We start from the raw sequence: 18,128 nt of genomic DNA, 5'->3' as shown, positions 1-18,128 counted from the left end.
CGGTAGGTACAACCGGTCAACATCACTTCGTGGATGTAATGGATGATGCATAGTCATTAGTTTTCTAGTTTTGCGGTCCAGTTTGTCTAGGTCTTCTTTTTTCCAATTTATTATGCCAGCTGTGTATCGGTTCACTGGTATAGCTCAAGAATTCATTGCTCTAATTGTGTTTAATCCATTTAGTTTTGTTTTCAGAATATTTCTAACTATTTTAATGTTTTCTGATGCTCCCTGTTGTTTAACTTTCGAGTGGAGAATATCATTGGCTTCTAATATTCCTAGGTATTTATAGTGTTCGTCCGCTGAACTTGCTTTTATATATTTCTCTTGATCAAAATTTAAATTGTGTCATTAATTTTTCCTCGTTTAATAGATAAAATTGCGCATTTATCTAAATCAAATTCCATTTTGATGTCCTGACTGAAAATACGAACTGTGTTCAATAAAGAATCTATTTGCTGGGCCGATTTTCCATATAGCTGCACGTCATCCATATACAACAGATGGGAAATTTTAATATTACATTTAGGAATTTCATATCCAAGTTTTGTTTTCTTCAGAATCATACACAAAAGTAATCAAAGAAATGTCGAAGAGCAATGGTGACAAGGAGTCACCTTGGAAAATTCCACGTTTAATGCTGATATCTGCAAATCGTTCATTATTCATTATTAATGTTGTTTTCCATGATTTCATAGTAGCCAAAAACGAACATATATTTTTGCTAATTCCAAATTTTTAGTGATTTTAGGATCCAGGAGTGTGGAAGGGAATCGAATGCTTTCTTGTAGTCTATCCATGCCATGTTTAAATTAGTTTTTCGTCTTTTTGAGTTTCCGAGAATCATTTTATTAATAAGGATCTGGTCTTTTGTTCCTCTAGATTTTTGAAAATTGCCTTTTTGTTCAATCGGATAAATCTGATTATCTGATAAGCAGTGCTATATGGAATTTGCTATTATTGCAGTGAACAGCTTAAGCATAGTTGGTAGGCATGTTATTGGATGATAGTTACTTGGGTCTGCACCCTTATCTTTCATGAAGAGAAAAGTGCGCCCAGATATCATCCAGTCTTCCACTGAGCCTGACGGCAACAAATAATTAAATTGTTCTGCCATTCGAGCATGTAGACTGGTTAGATGTTTTAACCAAAATCCATGTGGTTCGTCTTTGCCAGGTGCACCCCAGTTTTTTAATTTTCTAGCTTGGGCACTGATCATTTCTTTAGTGATAATAACATTTTGCATTTTGTTTTTGTTTCATTTCTGATTCTATTTGCTTAATCCATGAAGCATCTTTATTGTGTTCAATAGGATTATTCCAGATTGACTTCCAAAATTTGAGTGTTTCTTCTTTTCCGGGTGAATGATGGTTTGCATTTGTATTTCTCTGGAGAGACTGAAAGAACTGACGTTGGTTCTGTAGAAATTGCATATTTTGGACATACTGGTTAATTCTTGCTTCATATCTTTTAATTTTCTGTGCAGTCGCTGTAATTCTTTGTTTTAGCTCTTCGGTAACTTCAGCAGTGAAGGTTTTAATGGTGGTAGTCTTATACGGTCATTTATGGAGTTTTGTTGGCCATATTATATGTGCTAATCAGTATGTTTTTGATGTTATTATTTTTCAACCGTCCTTCTTTAAAACTCTTTAGGTTGCTTAGATCAGCTCGAAGCCTGTTGACCTTTCGTTCTAACCGGATTTTCCATGGTGCAGATTCTTTCATCCTCAGCTTTTGCTCATTCGGTTTGCAACCAAGCTTCACTGAAATGATCTAGGCTGTGCTGTATACGAGCTGATTTGTTTTCTTTATACTGTTGGTTGTGATGGTTTCAATTACAGCATTTGCGTCTAAGAGGAGCTGTTTTAGCTTATATTGTTGTGAAGGTTTTAATGGTGGTAGTCTTATACGGTCATTTATGGAGTTCATATGTTCCAATATCCCTGACTTCATTTTACACTGCCCTTCTGTCAAAACATTCTGAGGTATGCCGTTAGCTTGATGTTTACTGAGTTGAATTCCAAAGTTTGATGTAGCTACCTCCTGATGATTTTCTGTTACTGGAATTGTTGGTTTTTTACATAACTCTTGCAGCTCAAGTTCAGTAAATATTTTGTTATGGAAAATGAAATTCTTTTGGTCCATAAGTCTTTATTCTGTTATTGCAGATGCTGGGAATTTTTGTTTCCAAATTAAATGCATACGCTTTCTGAAACCTCGTTTTTCTGATGTTGATCTGTAAAAGCATTTCATAATTTCTCTGTTTTCTTCTACAGTCCATTTTTTACGTTTGGTTTCTTCCAGACTCTTTTCAGCTTCCTGCCCTGATTGCCCAGCAAGGAGAGCTGGGTCCTATAGCCCACTTGTCGCCTGATGCCCAGGATCTCCAATATCTGACGCAGTCCTTGATAACCCGGACGTCGACTGATCCGGTATGGATCTCTTCTTCCTTTTCACCAGATGGGGGATGGAACACTGTTAGTCTGGCTCCTCAGTTGAGACCTGTCTGACAAGGGTGTCCCTGCTGGCAGCTATGTAACCGCCAGAATAGCTCTCAACATCACTGAAGCACGCAAGCCCCGCCGCCACGACATGGCGGTGTTCCTTCGGGGGAATTATTATTATTATTATTATTATTATTATTATTATTATTATTATTATTATTATTATAGCCATTTTTTAGAAATATTCGGTTAATGATTTCAAATTCTTGGTTTAGAGCTTGTTCATTGGAACAAATTATTAGGGCTCTGTGTTTGAGGGTGCTGATGACTCCTAGTTTTTGTGTCAGGTGGTAGTACGTATGTATGTATTGGCCTGTATGTGTGGGTTTCCAGTAGACATTGAAAGAGAGGAAGCCTGAGGGAAGACGTGTGACGAGTGTGTCTAGAAAGGAAGAGAGCTGTTGTTTTCGATTTCGATGATGAATTCGATACGTTAGTGGTGTTTGTTCAGGTGATTTAGGAATGTATTTAATGTTTCGCGGCCGTGGGGCTTAATGGCGAAAATATCTTCAACATTTCTCTAACAAGACTTTGGGTTTAAGGCTGACCGAATGTAGAGCTCGTTGCACTAAGTCTTCCATGTAAAAATCAGCTATTTGGGGAGAAAGTAGTGAGCCCATGGCCATAGCTTCTCTTTGTAGGTAAAAATTATTTTGCCATACAAAATACTCGGAGAAACGTACGTGGGTAAAGATCAGGCGAAATATGTTTTATAAGAGAAGACATTAGTGAAAAGGGCAGTTACATCAAAGCTGATTAATAAATATTTGTCGCTGAGTGTGATGTTTCTAATCTTGTTTACGAAGTGTTGTGTATTTTTTTTATGTAGGAGGGAGGAATGACCTCCCAACTCCTTGAGTGTGGCCGCTAATTTCTTGGCTAAGTGATAATTAGAACTGTCGATTACTTCAACTACCGATCTAAGTTGCGTGTTTGTTTTGTGTATTTTTGGCAGAGCTTAAATTCTGGGAGCGCGGGCGTAATGCGGTGTAAGTTTATTGTTTGTTTCCTCTGGTCACCGATGTTATCACCGATTTGATTAATTCTGTTGTTGTCTTTTTGATACAGTTTGTAGGGTTGTAATGAACTATTTCGTACGTGTTGTGGTCGGATACAAATAGGTTCATTTTATCCAGGTATGCTCTCTGATGAAGGACAACGGTAGTATTACCTTTATTTGCTTTTGTAAAATATAGAAAGGGTCAAAATATAGAAAGAAAATTACAGGGACAGTTAACGCGTATTGCTGGAATGGTTGCTGAAGCCTTTAAAATGCCATTAGAACTAGAATGAAGAGGATAGATAGGGATATGAAACCATCTGAAGGGAAAAGATGCTTTCGGGTGAGATATCGGAGTACATAACAAATTGATAATTCATTTGAACAGGACAGGGTGATGACACAAACCTTTGCAAAAGTGTTTTAAAATACACTACGCTACAGGTTATTAAGGTTATTAGCTGTTAGGTAAGATAGTGGTGTTGGAAGTTGAGAATACGCTAACTGAATGTAAAACAAGATGGTTGTCTGACAGATAATCATTGAATAGCGTATATTAATGGAGATCTAAGAAGGCTTGAAAAAAGTCTGTTGTTTGGTCTCTAGAGCAAGATCATGTAAAACCAATAAAAATACAAAAAAAAAAACAATTAATTAAATAAATAGAAATATTAGCCTACCAACGGTACTAGTGTAATACGGTTGTGGTCATTATTGCTCTTTCAAATAATAGTACAGTATAACTACTCTCTCTCTCTCTCTCTCAAGTGCTAGAGAACAGATTCAGGTACTCGAGATTGCCCACTGATCATGGATACCACACTGCGCGCTCACTCTTCCCACTATTAGGGTCGTGTCTATAATCCCACGAGAAGAAGACTACTGTAGATTAAAAATTTACCGGTCAGCTTATGAGAATATAACCTTAGACAGTTTTCGCCACTTAAAAGACACTAGCTATGCCCAGTAACCTGTATGTTCCACTTTTATTCTCAGATATGCAGAATTTCATTTATGTGGAATTGGACAAATTCAGTTACAGCATAGTATCAAAATAATCTACAGCAAACAAGTGTTGTAGCGCTTACTGAGATATGACAGAGCTAACACACTGGTGAAGGATGTGTAATGTTTTACACTCATCAGCGTTATCAGTTTGACTATTTTCGTGACTGAACTAATAAAACAATGCATCATTTAAAGGGTTCTATTTTTCGTACTATTAAAGACAACCATAAGTTAACATTTTATACTGAAAGTTCATAAGTCCTGGAAGGAATCAGGAGTTGAAAAAGAAGTTTAACATATTTGTTTCCACGGTATATACGACGACAGGGTGTAGTACTATTGCAACTGCTCACGCACATTAGCCATATTATGTACGTGTTATTTGCATCCCACCACTGGGGGGGGAACGAACTTTTTTATACGGTGTTATATTTTTTCGAAAATATTTTATATAAGAATATGTTAATGTATTTTCCAGACAACTTTGTGATTATTTAATATCTACATTAAGATATGGAATGGTGAGAATAATGAAAAAAAAAAAAAAAAAAGGAAAGTCATTTTAAATTTTTGAAAGTCCCGTTTTCTAAAAGCTGTATTCCTTAACACCTCAAAACATCTTCATCCAGGTGTGATGTATAAAATGCAATTCATTCAAAATATTTAAAAGGAAAGTACTTTGTGTACGGTATGTGAATTCGATGTCAGTCCGCTAGAATGGACATTTCAAGTGAAAGACTGTAACTCCGCGCGCGCGCGTGTGTGTGTGTGTGTGTGTGTAAAAAGAAGCGAGACAAATTCAAATTGCAAGCCGAGCTGAAACGAACTGAATAGAATGGAGAAATAATTAAAAGGAATGTGACAGACGAATAGCATTGGTAAAAAAAAAAAAACGATTATTTTTTTCTTTTCTTCCAGAGTGGGATAGTTACTTCACTGGAACAAAAACTGCTACTTTTCTTATACAGTATTTATTCTGAAGTTTTACAGTTCCGCCTTCCACCGCTGTTTTGAATTCATGGCACAATCGATGTCTTCTCAAATATGATGAAACCCAGGAGTCAAGTTCGGAGCTGTTCGTAATCTAAGAAGAATGAAACTGTGGCAGCGAACCTTTGAAGTTCGCCTTGCACGGTTATAAAACTACATTGTCGTGTTGGAAGTAAAGTTAAATATCAATTCGAAGAAGTTTTTTATTATTATTTTTAAATCCATGGCTTCACGGTAGCACGCAGATTTAATGGTGATTTTGGTAGTCATGCACTATATTATTTACACCCGAAAGCGAGAATCATTTGGTCAAGTAGAAGGCACCGTATTGGGAATTTCGAGTTATTGCTTGCATACGTAATTATTATGGGCGATTTTAATCATGGCAGCATAGCTTGGAATGAAAAGAGAACATTTGGAAATAAGGACCGTGAATTCCTCGGGTCCTTCAGAAATAACCATCTCGCGCAGCATGTAAAAAAGGACGCGAGGATTGAGAGTTTTAGATTGGATCATTTCATCAGAGGATGTAATTGTGAGTTGTCCAGCTGGTGAGAGAGATCATTAAGTGACCACCTACGTTATGGCTAGCAATATGCAGACTTTTGTGAGGATAGGATACATGTGGAATTATAAGGCTTGTGATTATGACAAGCTTAGGAAACAGCTTTCAGTATAACAAGAAATTAGTAGTTGAGCAGTAAGGAAATAAATGCTGCTTGGGCAAGTAATACATAACGCCATCAATCTGTGAATATATTCCGAAGGCCAAAAGGCTGAATAAGGTAAGTGTAAATTGGATAAATGTGGAATTAAAGCATGAAATATGGTAGAGAAATTTACTTTTGAAGCAGTACAAGATGAATAATGGTAATGACCAGTTACATGAAGATTATAAAGAGCAAGCCAGGAGAGTGACTCAGTTAGTAAGGAAAACAAAAGTGCAGTATGAGCAGAAATTGACAAATCAGTAAAGAAAAACTCTAGAGAGTTTTTTTTTTACATATTTTTTGTCACTACTAGAAGAAAGAATGATTATGCTAAGATGATGTTAATAGATGAAAAGGCTAGAATGGTAACTGCTGCAGAAGACATTGTTGAGGTATTCACTGATCATTTCATAAGGGTGTTTCATACCGATCAGGGTGGAATCATGGGGAACTTAAGTGTACAGGACATAGGAGCGGATGGCTTAATTGTGAGTGAGCAGGTGGTATTTGAGGAAATAAATAAACTTGATGTGATTAAGGCAATAGGATTTGATGACATATCACACGCGTCTTAAGGGAATGTTTCAGGGAATTGGTAGTAGCATTGGAATGCCTGTTTAATAAGAGTCTTCGAACGGCATAGGTTCCAAGGCAGTGGAAGTAGAGTAAATGGTGTGATAGGCTGTAGCTCCAAATTATATTATAGGCTAATCTTTATATCTGGAGTTGTGGTGAAGGTACTGGAGAGATTGAGAAGTAGGATACAGAAATTAGTTGATAACAGCAGTATTCTCTGTGGTTGTCAGCATTGGTTTGTTAATAAGAGATACTAACTTACTTATGACTATAACAAGGTGACAAATATCTTCGACAAAGGAGATGCATATACAGTGGTATACTGTACTTAAATTTTAAAAAGCTTTTTTATTGACTGCCACACGACAAGCTATTAAATTAATTGAAACAAATGGGATTGGATAACAGACTTCCGAGTTGGATCGGTGACTGTTTGTCAGATAGGTGTCAGAAAGTTGTATATGGGGATGCAGTAACCCGAAAGTAAAAGGTCACCAGTGGTGTGCCTCAGAAGTCAGTTTTGGAACACTATTGTTATTCAGTTTGTATATTAATGATATTAAGATGGATTTAACTGGTGATATGCAGCGGTTTGCAGATGGAAATTGTTGATGGAAATAATAATACTAATACCTTCATGGAAATTTTTATTCCATTTTTCATTTAGGTAAATATTAAAAAGAGTTGCTGAGAGGGGACATCCCTGTTGGACTCCCTGGTTTATCTCTTTCATATGATAGTTCATGATTTACCAAAAAAAACAATTCATGGTTTAATCTTATTTGCGTCTGATATTTTCATATATACTTAATAATAGTTTATAGAATATTATTTGGTATTTGTCTTTCTTTTAATATGTTAAATAAAATGCTTCTTTTAACTTTGTCAATACTTTTTCAAAGTCAATAAATATAATATGTGTTTCTAAATTGTATTCTCTTCTTTTCTCTATTATTAATTTTTAGGCAAAGTCTATACATGATCGTCCTTTTCTAAATCCATTCTCTACTTCTAAAATGAAGTTTTCAGAATATTTTGTTATATTATTTAAAATTCTATAATATATTTTGTAACTGGAGTTTAGTATACTTATATCTCTATAATTTTTAGGGTCATCTCTGCTTCCTTTTTTAAAGGAAGCAGAGATGACGCGCTCCATTATATTAGTGGGTTACTAGTTGAATAGATTTTATTTAAAAATAATAGGAGTCTTTCTTGAACCTTATTCCTGCATATTTATATAATTATGAACATAATTTATCTTCTCCAGGTGATTTTCCATTTCTTGTTTCTTTCATGCTGATTTCTGATTCTTCTTTAGTTATTTCCTTTTCATTTTCATTAAATGTTTGCCAGTTACCTTTTTTAAAATATTTATCTGTCCAAAAGTCTGTATAGAAATTTAGAAATTCTTCTAATTTCAATTCTTTTAATTTTATGTTTTCTTTAGTATCTGTATTTAAGTGTTTCAAAATCTCATATACGTTGGGTCTTATTTTATATAAATCATGTACTAAATTAGAAACAAATTTGTTCCATGATTCTCTATGTCTTTTTTTGACTTCTCTTTTAGCTGGCTCATATTACGTAATCAAATTCACCTGAAATTTCTAAATTTCCCATAATAAAATTTCATATCTTGTATATCAAAACAGAGACTGTATTTGCAATTGTTAGTTACACACATTCAAAATAATTTTCCTCCAACTCCCCACAACCTTTACATCTATTGCACCAGATATAAAGGTTGTGGGAGTATACTAATTTACAGATAAAGAAAAAATACTGTTGGTGATAATGGGCAATAGTGTCGTGCAGAAGAATTAAGTAGTAGTGGATAGGGCGAGATGTAGTTAGTGAAATAGAGCAGAGTGCCCTCCCGCGATGAGTCCTTGGACTCCTTGGGGGTGTCACGTAATAATAATAATACCGTATTTATTCAAATATAACTCGCCTTCGCGTATATATCGTTCCCCTGATTTTACTTTACAAAAAAGAAATTTTGAAACACTTAAATACAGATACTAAAGAAAACATAAAATTAAACACCGAATTGAAATTAGAAGAATTTCTAAATTTCTGCTCTACTTCGCTAACTACATCTCACCCTATCCACTACTACTAATTCTTCTACACGAGATTTTTTAAATTAAAAAAAAAAAATTATATGCGAAACAAAAAAAGTCTTAAACTTTTTTTGTTTCGCATATATACTCGCACTCAAAAAAGTTTAAGACTTTAAGAAAGAGATAGTGAATGTTGTTATGGCAGCTTCAGATATTTTGGAATTCGGTTGAAGAGAATCAGCATTTCAACTTAGCACCTATTACACACTCTTCTTTTCAATATGAAATCCATTTTTATCCTTCTCAATACTAAATGATGATCACCTTCTATTTCAAATCCTCTGTATACTCTTGTGTTCTGAACCAGTGGGAAAACATAGTTATCATTTATAACATAATAAATGTGAATTTTTTTCATTTTTTGCCTCTTCTCTCCATGTGAATTTGTGCACATTTTTATGTTTGAACCTGGTGTTGGTAATAACTAGTCCATGTACTGAACAGAAATCTAGCAGGCATTTACCATAATTATCAGCTTTGGTCTTTTCTCCAAATTTTCCCAAAACATTTCTCTGATAATCATTTACTTTGCTGTTTAGATCTCCAACAAGGACCAACTTTTTCGTTTCCATGAACCACCCAAAGCGGATCGAATGGAAGAAGATGGTCCTGACCCGGACTCTCCTACCTCCTCAAGGGAAAAGATGCCTCCGATTATTCTGCGAGAAAAGAAAAAATGGATGTCCCCAAGGACTATGATGTCCAATTTAAAGATTTCATACAGTCAAGTAAAGAATGTCACAGAAGGTATTAAGGTATTAAAATACAGCCCTGCTCAGTGATGGATTATCGAAGGTTGACTGGTGAATTGGATGCCAAAGGTGTACAGTATCACACCTTTTCACTAGGATCAGAAAGAAACCTCAAGGTAGTAATCAGAGGTGTCTCGGAAGACGTATCCATGGAAGAAGTGGTTGGGGATCTACACCACCAAGACCTACCACCCGTTAACATCAGTAGAATGACCAAAAAAGACAAGACTCCAATGCCACTGGTTCTAATTGAGATCAGTCAAGCTTATAAGCACATATATGATCTGACATCCATCTGTGGACTAAAATTTACTATAGAACCACTAAGAAAAATAGCTTCAACAGGGCAGTGCCACAGATGTCAAAGATTTGGCCATGCCCAGAAGATGTGCAGGGCTGAATTCAGATTTCTAAAATGTGCGGTCGCCGACCCAACAAATACATGCACTAAACCAAAATCTACCCCAGCTAAATGTGACAATTGTGGCGGTCCTCACACTGCCAATTACAAAGGATGCCCTCACAATCCAAGAAATAGAAAATCAGAAGCAGAAACATTTTCTTCCTCACTCAGCACACCTATGTCAGAGACTATTTCACAATTTCCTGAAGTTCAATATAAAAGGTCAGACGCCCTTCAGACGAAGCCAGAGGTCCCCAAAAGAGTAACTCCGCAACAATCTAGGACATATGCAGATGTAACTCGTCGTCCTAAACAGTCATCCTGTGAACAGACAACACCACACACAAATCTGACAGCTATCATTACCTCTTCTCTGGCAAATATGCTGTTGGATTTTAGCAGATCAAACCCTTCACAAAGTTCTACTAACAGATTTCTAAAGGACACACAAGCCATTATTTCAGCGCTCACTAATGAACAGTAACAAATTAAAACCAGCATCTCTAGAGATCATTGCGTGGAACGCGAACAGCCTGAGGAGTAAGATTTTAGAACATTTCGTCCAAAGATATCAGCCAGATGTCCTTTTACTAAATGAGACGCACCTAAGACCTTCAGACAACTCCAAAATTTGCGGATACCAACTGCACAGAGCTGATAGACTATCCCACAGAGGAGGAGGCACGGCAATTTTCATTAAAAATTTCATCTCTCATCACTCCATAAACATCCCTCCTACCACCAACCTCGAGGTCACCAGTATTGAAATTCTCACGAGTTCTGTCGGCAAATTAAAAATCTTCGCAGCATATCATCCTCCACAAAAATCATTACTGTTCTCGGATTTGAATCCCTTATTCGATACCGGAGAGCCTATCATTGTGGCAAGTGATTTAAATGCCAAGCATTCAACCTGGAATAGCCATTCCAGGTTGAATGGCTATTCCATGCTTATTGAAACTATGCTGTTTCAACAACCTTCATGTAATAGGTCCCGCTGATCCCACCCATCACAACACTTCTGGTCGGGCTCATGTGTTGGACATAGCCATATTGCAGCACGTCAGACTCCAATACAATTTAATGACGATTAACGATCTATCATCAGACCATAACCCAATCGGTTAAAATTAGGAAACCTTGAAAAATTACCCCCCCCCTCACTCATTCATTCCTTGGGAAAGGCTCTCCAAGGTACTTCCAAAATATATTGGTCCTGTTCCCATCATTAAATCAAAAGCAGAAATTGAAACAGCTGTTAAAAATCTAACAGGATATATTAAAGCAGCATGTGCAGCAGTTACTACCCCTGCAACTACCCGCAAGTTCAACCACTTGCCAGAAGATATTATGAATCTGATTAGAGAAAAAAATAAGGCAAGAAAAAGATACCACAAAACCAGTGCGCCGCAAGACAAACGGATCTTGAACAGGTTCAACTCTGCAGTGAGAGATGCCCTCGCAGCCCATAGAACTCAATTCTGGGAAGAAAAACTGACATCCATCTCTACCGATAACCACTCCATATGGAATCGCATCAGAACGATTAAAAACAGAAATAAACCTCCCCCCCTCCAAACAGATTCAGGTCTCATCCACATTGATGCTGATAAAGCTGAAGCAATAGCAAATCATCTTGAAAAACAATGTAAAACCTGCATACGATCACCTCGACTTTAACCATATATACAAGATCCACCGTAACGTCAGATATTCACTCTATTCTGCTCTCACACAGTCCACTCAAATTGCACCCACCTCACCTGCTGAAATATATGCTATTATTGAGCAGTTCAAGAACAAAAAGTCTCCTGGAGCCGATGGTATCTCTAACAAAGTAATAAAGCTTCTACCACGTAGAGCTATTGTCCATCTGACAAATATAATTAACTCCATCCTTCACTACAAACATTTCCCTTCCTACTGAAAACTGGCGGACATAATACCGATCCATAAGCCTGGAAAAGATCCCAGATTGCCTCAAAATTACAGACCAATCAGCCTCATCTCAAACCTCGGCAAAATTACCGAGAAGGTAATTCTTACCAGACTTCAAGATTCAGTACTCCGATTAAATATCCTGCCTGAGGAGCAGTTTGGCTTCCGACAATCGCATAGCACCACGCAACAAATACACAGATTAGTGGAACACATCATCACGGGTTTTAACTGGCGTCAATGCACTGGGGATGTTTTCCTTGACATAGCCAGTCCATTTGTCAAGGTTTAGCATTATGGTTTGCTATACAAACTGATATCATCTGGTGTACCAATCGGAATCATTCATCTTATAAAGGCATACCTCTACGATAGGCGCATGCAAGTCAGGATGTGTGGAGTGTTCTCGACACAAAAACGCATCTTGGCTGGAGTTCCACAAGGATCCTTACTAGCACCAATCCTATTCTCTTTATACTTCTATGATACCGCACAACCTATTATCTTCAGTTAAAGGCCTATACGCTGCCGATACAGCTATATTGGCCAGATCTTTAAAGCCTCACCTAGTCATCAAGAAACTTCAAGAAAACCTACTGCTAATCGAACAATATTTCTCCAAATGGCGACTCTAAGTGAATCCCCTGAAGAGCGTAACCGTCCTATTCTCTAGAAGATCAGTGCTTCCTAAAGAAGATATTCTCCTTTTCAATACTAAAATTCCGTTGAAAACTGGGATCAAATATCTTGCTGTAATACTGGACAGAAAACTGACTTTCAGCTCCCATATCAAGACTCTCTGTGCAAACACATCAAAAACTATAGCCCAGCTCTACCCGCTAATTAACAGAAACAGTAAGCTGAGCACCAGAATCAAACTTCTCATATACAAACTGATGGTTCGTCCAATACTCATCTACGCTTCACCGGCCTGGAGTCATACTTCAAATTCTAATATTCTCAAATTACAACGTATCTAGAATAAATGTCTCAGAATGATCCTGGCGCTCCATGGTTCACCCGAAGTGTCCAGCTACATCGGGACACAAATGTCCCCTATATTTACACTTTCATACAGACTATAGCAATCAAATTCTTCTGAAAAGCATCTGTGCACCCTAACAAACTGATCCAACTGGCTGCAGATTATGACGCGATGGATTATTTCAAACATAAAAGACCTAAAGCCATCCTAAACTTCAGCACTGAGGACTAATCTCCTAGCCCACTCAGGGCGAGCAATTAGCTCATAAACTTTCTTCACTCACAGTTTCTCTCACGATAGCCGAGAATATGAAAAGCTTTTGCTTCACTCCTTATGTCAGTAAAGTTGATAGTTGATAGTACCTTAGTATTAGGTCTTATCAGTGAGTATGCAGACCTACATGTAAAACTAAGGTCCTCCTATAAGGACCTTAATGTTACATCTAGGTCTGCATACTCACTGATAAGACCTCAAAAAAAGGTCGAAACCAGTCTGGGTAGTGACCTTCTCTCATAATGTAGAACAGTAATACATCTCCTAGGAGCTGTGTTTTGCATTATGGGAACATACTAAGAACAGTGATCGGAGCTTACTCCACCTTTACTACGAATCGCCCTAGCATTGCACCACCAGGTGTTGGCTTACGCTTGGACTCGCCGATCTTTATATATAGTTTTCTATATTCAGCATGAAACTCTTAGATTAGATTTCCTATCTTTGAGTTTCTTATTCAGCTAAGAAATAATGTGGTGTTCAATATCCACTAAATTTTGAATAATTTTACTTCGCCGAAGTGAAGCCTGTTGGCTCTTATTTTCAGCAGATAAAAGAAATGTGATACTTATCCTTGATGCAGAAGATTATGATAATGAACTGATCCAGCTATATAATATGGACACTTACACGAAACTCGAAAGAAAATCCTACATGACAAGCACAAACTTGTTTTAGTAATCTACGCGAAAGAACGGTAGAGTTCACAGGAGAAACGAGATTCATTACATGATTGCATATTTTACTAATTCCTCATTAATAAGGTGTGTGTGTGTGTGTGTGTGTGTGTGTGTGTGTGTGTGTGTGTGTGTGTGTGTGTGTGTGTGTGTGTGTGTGTGTGTGTGTGTGTGTGTGTGTGTGTGTGTGTGTGTGTGAACAAAATGCACAAGGAAACATCGCCTTTTTGGACTATCGGGCTCAACCACTTCATACTACATATTAAAAACACAAAACTATTGTTTCTATAATTATTAGCGATCTGTAGCGCAACTGGAAGAAAGACCGAACAATGAATCCTTCGAATGGAAAAGAACTGAGTTCTTTCATTGGATTCTCGTAGTAATAAGGGGAATCTTTCTATGGATTTTTCAACTGACGGTGACAGCCAATCTCATATGGAGGCAGCAGGATGTTTTTCCTGCTATATCAGTTCTAACCCTATAACTCAGAAAAACAAATCCACTTTAGCATCTGGTATATTTCACACAACAATACTAATTAGGCCAAAAGGCTATTTTACCGGCGACATAAGTTAAGTTTAAAGGGAGATGGTAAATCCCTTTTTATTTTTTCGATGGATTTCGATCCGAGTTTTGTACCCGGCTATAAAATAAAACGGGATTTACCATCTCCCTTTAAACTCAACTTATGTCGCCGGTAAAATAGCCTTTTAGCTTATTATAGTAGTAATAACAATATAGGAGTACACTAGTTCAGCAATTCTATAGTAGAGGTATATGTAAGTTCGGTTCACTTAAAACGTTGATATTCCAGGTCTACCTACTTACTGATGAGACCTCAAAAAAGGTTGAAACCGGTCTGGGTAGTGACCTCTTCTCATAATGTAAAACAGTAATATACATCTCTTAGGAGCTGTGTTTTACATTGTGAGAAAATATTAATGTTAGGGACGGAGCTTGCTCCACCTTTGCTTGGAGTTGCCCTGGTGTTGTACTACGCAAGTGATCACTTACACTTGAGCTCGCCGATAGTTTTTTCGGCATGAAACTCTATGGATTCGAAGGATTTCGATCCGAGTTTCGTACCCGGCTATAAAATAAAACGGGATTTACCATCTCCCTTTAAACTTAATACTAATTAGGATTGGGAACATAAAATGTAGGAAATTGTTTGTCATATCTTCTTTGCGCTGGCAATGACAATATAGTGAGATGGTCGACAACTTTCGAGTTAGGATTGGAAACGCCAACTTGTCTTTCGAGAACATGAAGAGGCAATAAAGATTTATTTTACTGCATTCGTTATTTTTATTTTAACGAAGTTTAATTAATGCAAAATAGTAATAATAATTAGTCAAAACGTTAACACGGTTGAAGATGTTGAATCTGGTTTTAGTAATATAAATGTTATTTATTGTTGTTGACAATTAATAACTTTTGCTGACTGGTAAGAAATCGTGATGTACAATTAGTAATGGTGAAGTTGTAATCGTTTCATTTGGGTGTGAAACCCAAATGAAACGATTGAATACTATAGCCATACAGGAAAAATAAATAAATAAAATGGAAGAGAACAGTTATCAGTGTAAACAGGTATCAGTTTAGGAAATGCGATGGAGAGAATCGCATTAGGAGTTTTTCACTCTTAAAGGACTATGGTAATGATAGTGAGCATGTGGCTCACGTTCTGTAGATGAGATTTATTTCTTTCCAATGAACTGGTTGGTCTCGGGAGGGATCTGGTTTCACATTGATTTTCTTCCAATTTTTGCCTTCATTTTCTACAGTCAAACAGTTGCTTCAATACGACATATATGCATATGATAACTCCAACTTTTCCTGTTGTTGGCACTCTAGATCAGAGGTCGTCAACTTTTTAATATGAAGAGCACAATACTGCCGGTGCCATGACTCTCGCGGACGCTGCGTTGCCCATTCCTGATTTAAATTATTAAACTTTGCCATTATATCTATTAGAAATCCAAGATATGTTAACCAATTTTCATTTAGCAATACTCTTCCTCCCAATCATCATTAAAACAGTACGTTCTTTTCCTTTAACGTTTATCCATTATAAAGGGTTAAAAACATCTTTGTGAAAAAAGTACTGTTTTTATATTTGTACTGATAGCGGGAATGATTCAACAAACACACATACTAAAAAAACAAAGGGTTTTAACAACGTTCAGAAGTGGTGTGAAGAGTAGTGAGAGTGGTCGCATTGATAACTAGATGACGTCAACAACTCAAACTATAGTACGCCCACAGATACGATACCCTTCGACACTTCTGCGCGTGTCAAAAGAAGGAGAATCCATTCCGATAATAGGGTAATCAATCGTATTGTGGGGTGAGTGTTTATTATTACACGTCGGAAAATTAACTTTTCTTTTATGATCATTGTAGTTTTTAAAGTAGGAACTATTTTGCTAGTATAACAGTTTGAAAATTTTACGTATAAAGCACGTGATTTCGCGTGTTGGTGACCAATTAGTACATCACCATATTTCTTTCTCCCCTTCAACATGAATTGACTCTTCTTGGCAGTCTGCCAATGACAGCTCTCGCTTATGTGGTCGGACTATATTTATGATCAGTGGTCTCTCGTCTTAATAGGCACAAATAAGGTAGTCGACAATAATTTCTCTGAGGGCGCACTAAAATTCGCTGCGGGCGTCATGACGGTCACGGGAGTTGCGTTGCCGACTGCTGCTCTAGATCTTCCAATATTTCCTGGTAGAAGGATGAATTCATAGTAACAAAATAATTGAGAATGATTGTCTCCTTAAGTACTTAAAATAAACAACTAGGGACATTATCATAAACAAACACAAAAAAAAAACTACGTTTCGTAATGACATTCTTCTATAGGTACGTCATTCATCATTATAACAACTAGACCATGAACTGTTTTGGCACATGTACTGCATATAATTAAATGTAAAGAAACCACTTTCCCGCATCATGGCCACTCATTGGCGTTAGGCATAATGCTTCGTATATACGAGTCTATATTTGAAGTCAATGTAGAGTACTGTTGATGATCAGAGCTGAATTATTGATTATATTTTCGTTGTTTTCACGAGAAGCATTAGAATTTCTACTAAGAAATTATGTTATTCAAAAATTCTATCGATCGGTGACAATTTTTAAAATCTTGGTGTTATTTTTTGTTTATTTTTTTAATTTATTAATTTTTTCATTTTTGCCTGTGTAGCTCAGCGGATGTGGCATTTGCACACTGCCGCACTTGGCCGCACGGAGGAAGACTTGGTTTTGAGTCTAGTCGGCGACTAGAGGAAATTTTTCTAAGCCTTTTTTCGACCGGTTCCCGAGTTAGTCGATCTCTGGCACGGGCAAGCAGGTTTTTCCTCCCGGAAACTCGGGTTTTTCGTCCTGTAAACTCAAGAAAATCGACCGTAGAACCCACATTATTTCAGACATTAAATATATTGTGTTAAGGTTAGGGACCACGAGATGGCGGCACATTTGAGCCGTCTCTCTTCACTGCGTACCGGTTAATTAGTGATAGCCTTGGGCCATCTGTCTCTGATTGGGTACCAGTGGAGATTGAACTGCCCACTCAGTCTCCAAAAGTTAGATAGGGCTAAATGGCCTCGCCTACTCCCGTATACGGGAAAAAAAGGCGTTACCTGATTTTTTTTTTTTTTTCGTTTTTGCCTATGTTGTCCAGACGACTTTTCCCTTGCCATTGCGAAGGTCTGAGCGAAAGCAAAATTGAAAATATTCCACAAATTTTCCCAAAGAAATCCCAAATACCAAATTTTGTTCGATTGCATCTAGCCAGTGTGGAATTATTGATAACAGCTCGAATTATTTTGCCAATATAAAAAATAAAAAAATGCACTACATGCAAGTAAGAACTACACGGATCCTAAATCAAAAATTTTATTCACTTTTATCTAACCAGACTGGAATTATCATGACATATAATTTTCACACCTAGAGTAAGCGGCACAGTTTTATAATCTTCATTTTATTATTTTCATTATTATTGAATTTTGTTTTAAATCGCTAAGCAGATACATTTTGCCTCTTTCCATTCTATGAGGTTCAATGCATTCTCACAGGCAACTAGATATGAGCGCGCTGCGAGAGTGTTTCTTCAAGACAAAAAAAAAAAAAAAATACTAACTTGTACCCAAAGAGCAACTCTGGTCCT

Source organism: Typopeltis vanoorti, chromosome 8 (genome assembly GCF_054136105.1).
Source record: "Typopeltis vanoorti isolate ZY-2024b chromosome 8, IOZ_Tvanoo_1.0, whole genome shotgun sequence".
NCBI lineage: Eukaryota > Metazoa > Arthropoda > Arachnida > Uropygi > Thelyphonidae > Typopeltis > Typopeltis vanoorti.
The sequence above is the reverse complement of the archived record's forward strand: the minus strand, read 5'-3'. Positions refer to the sequence as shown.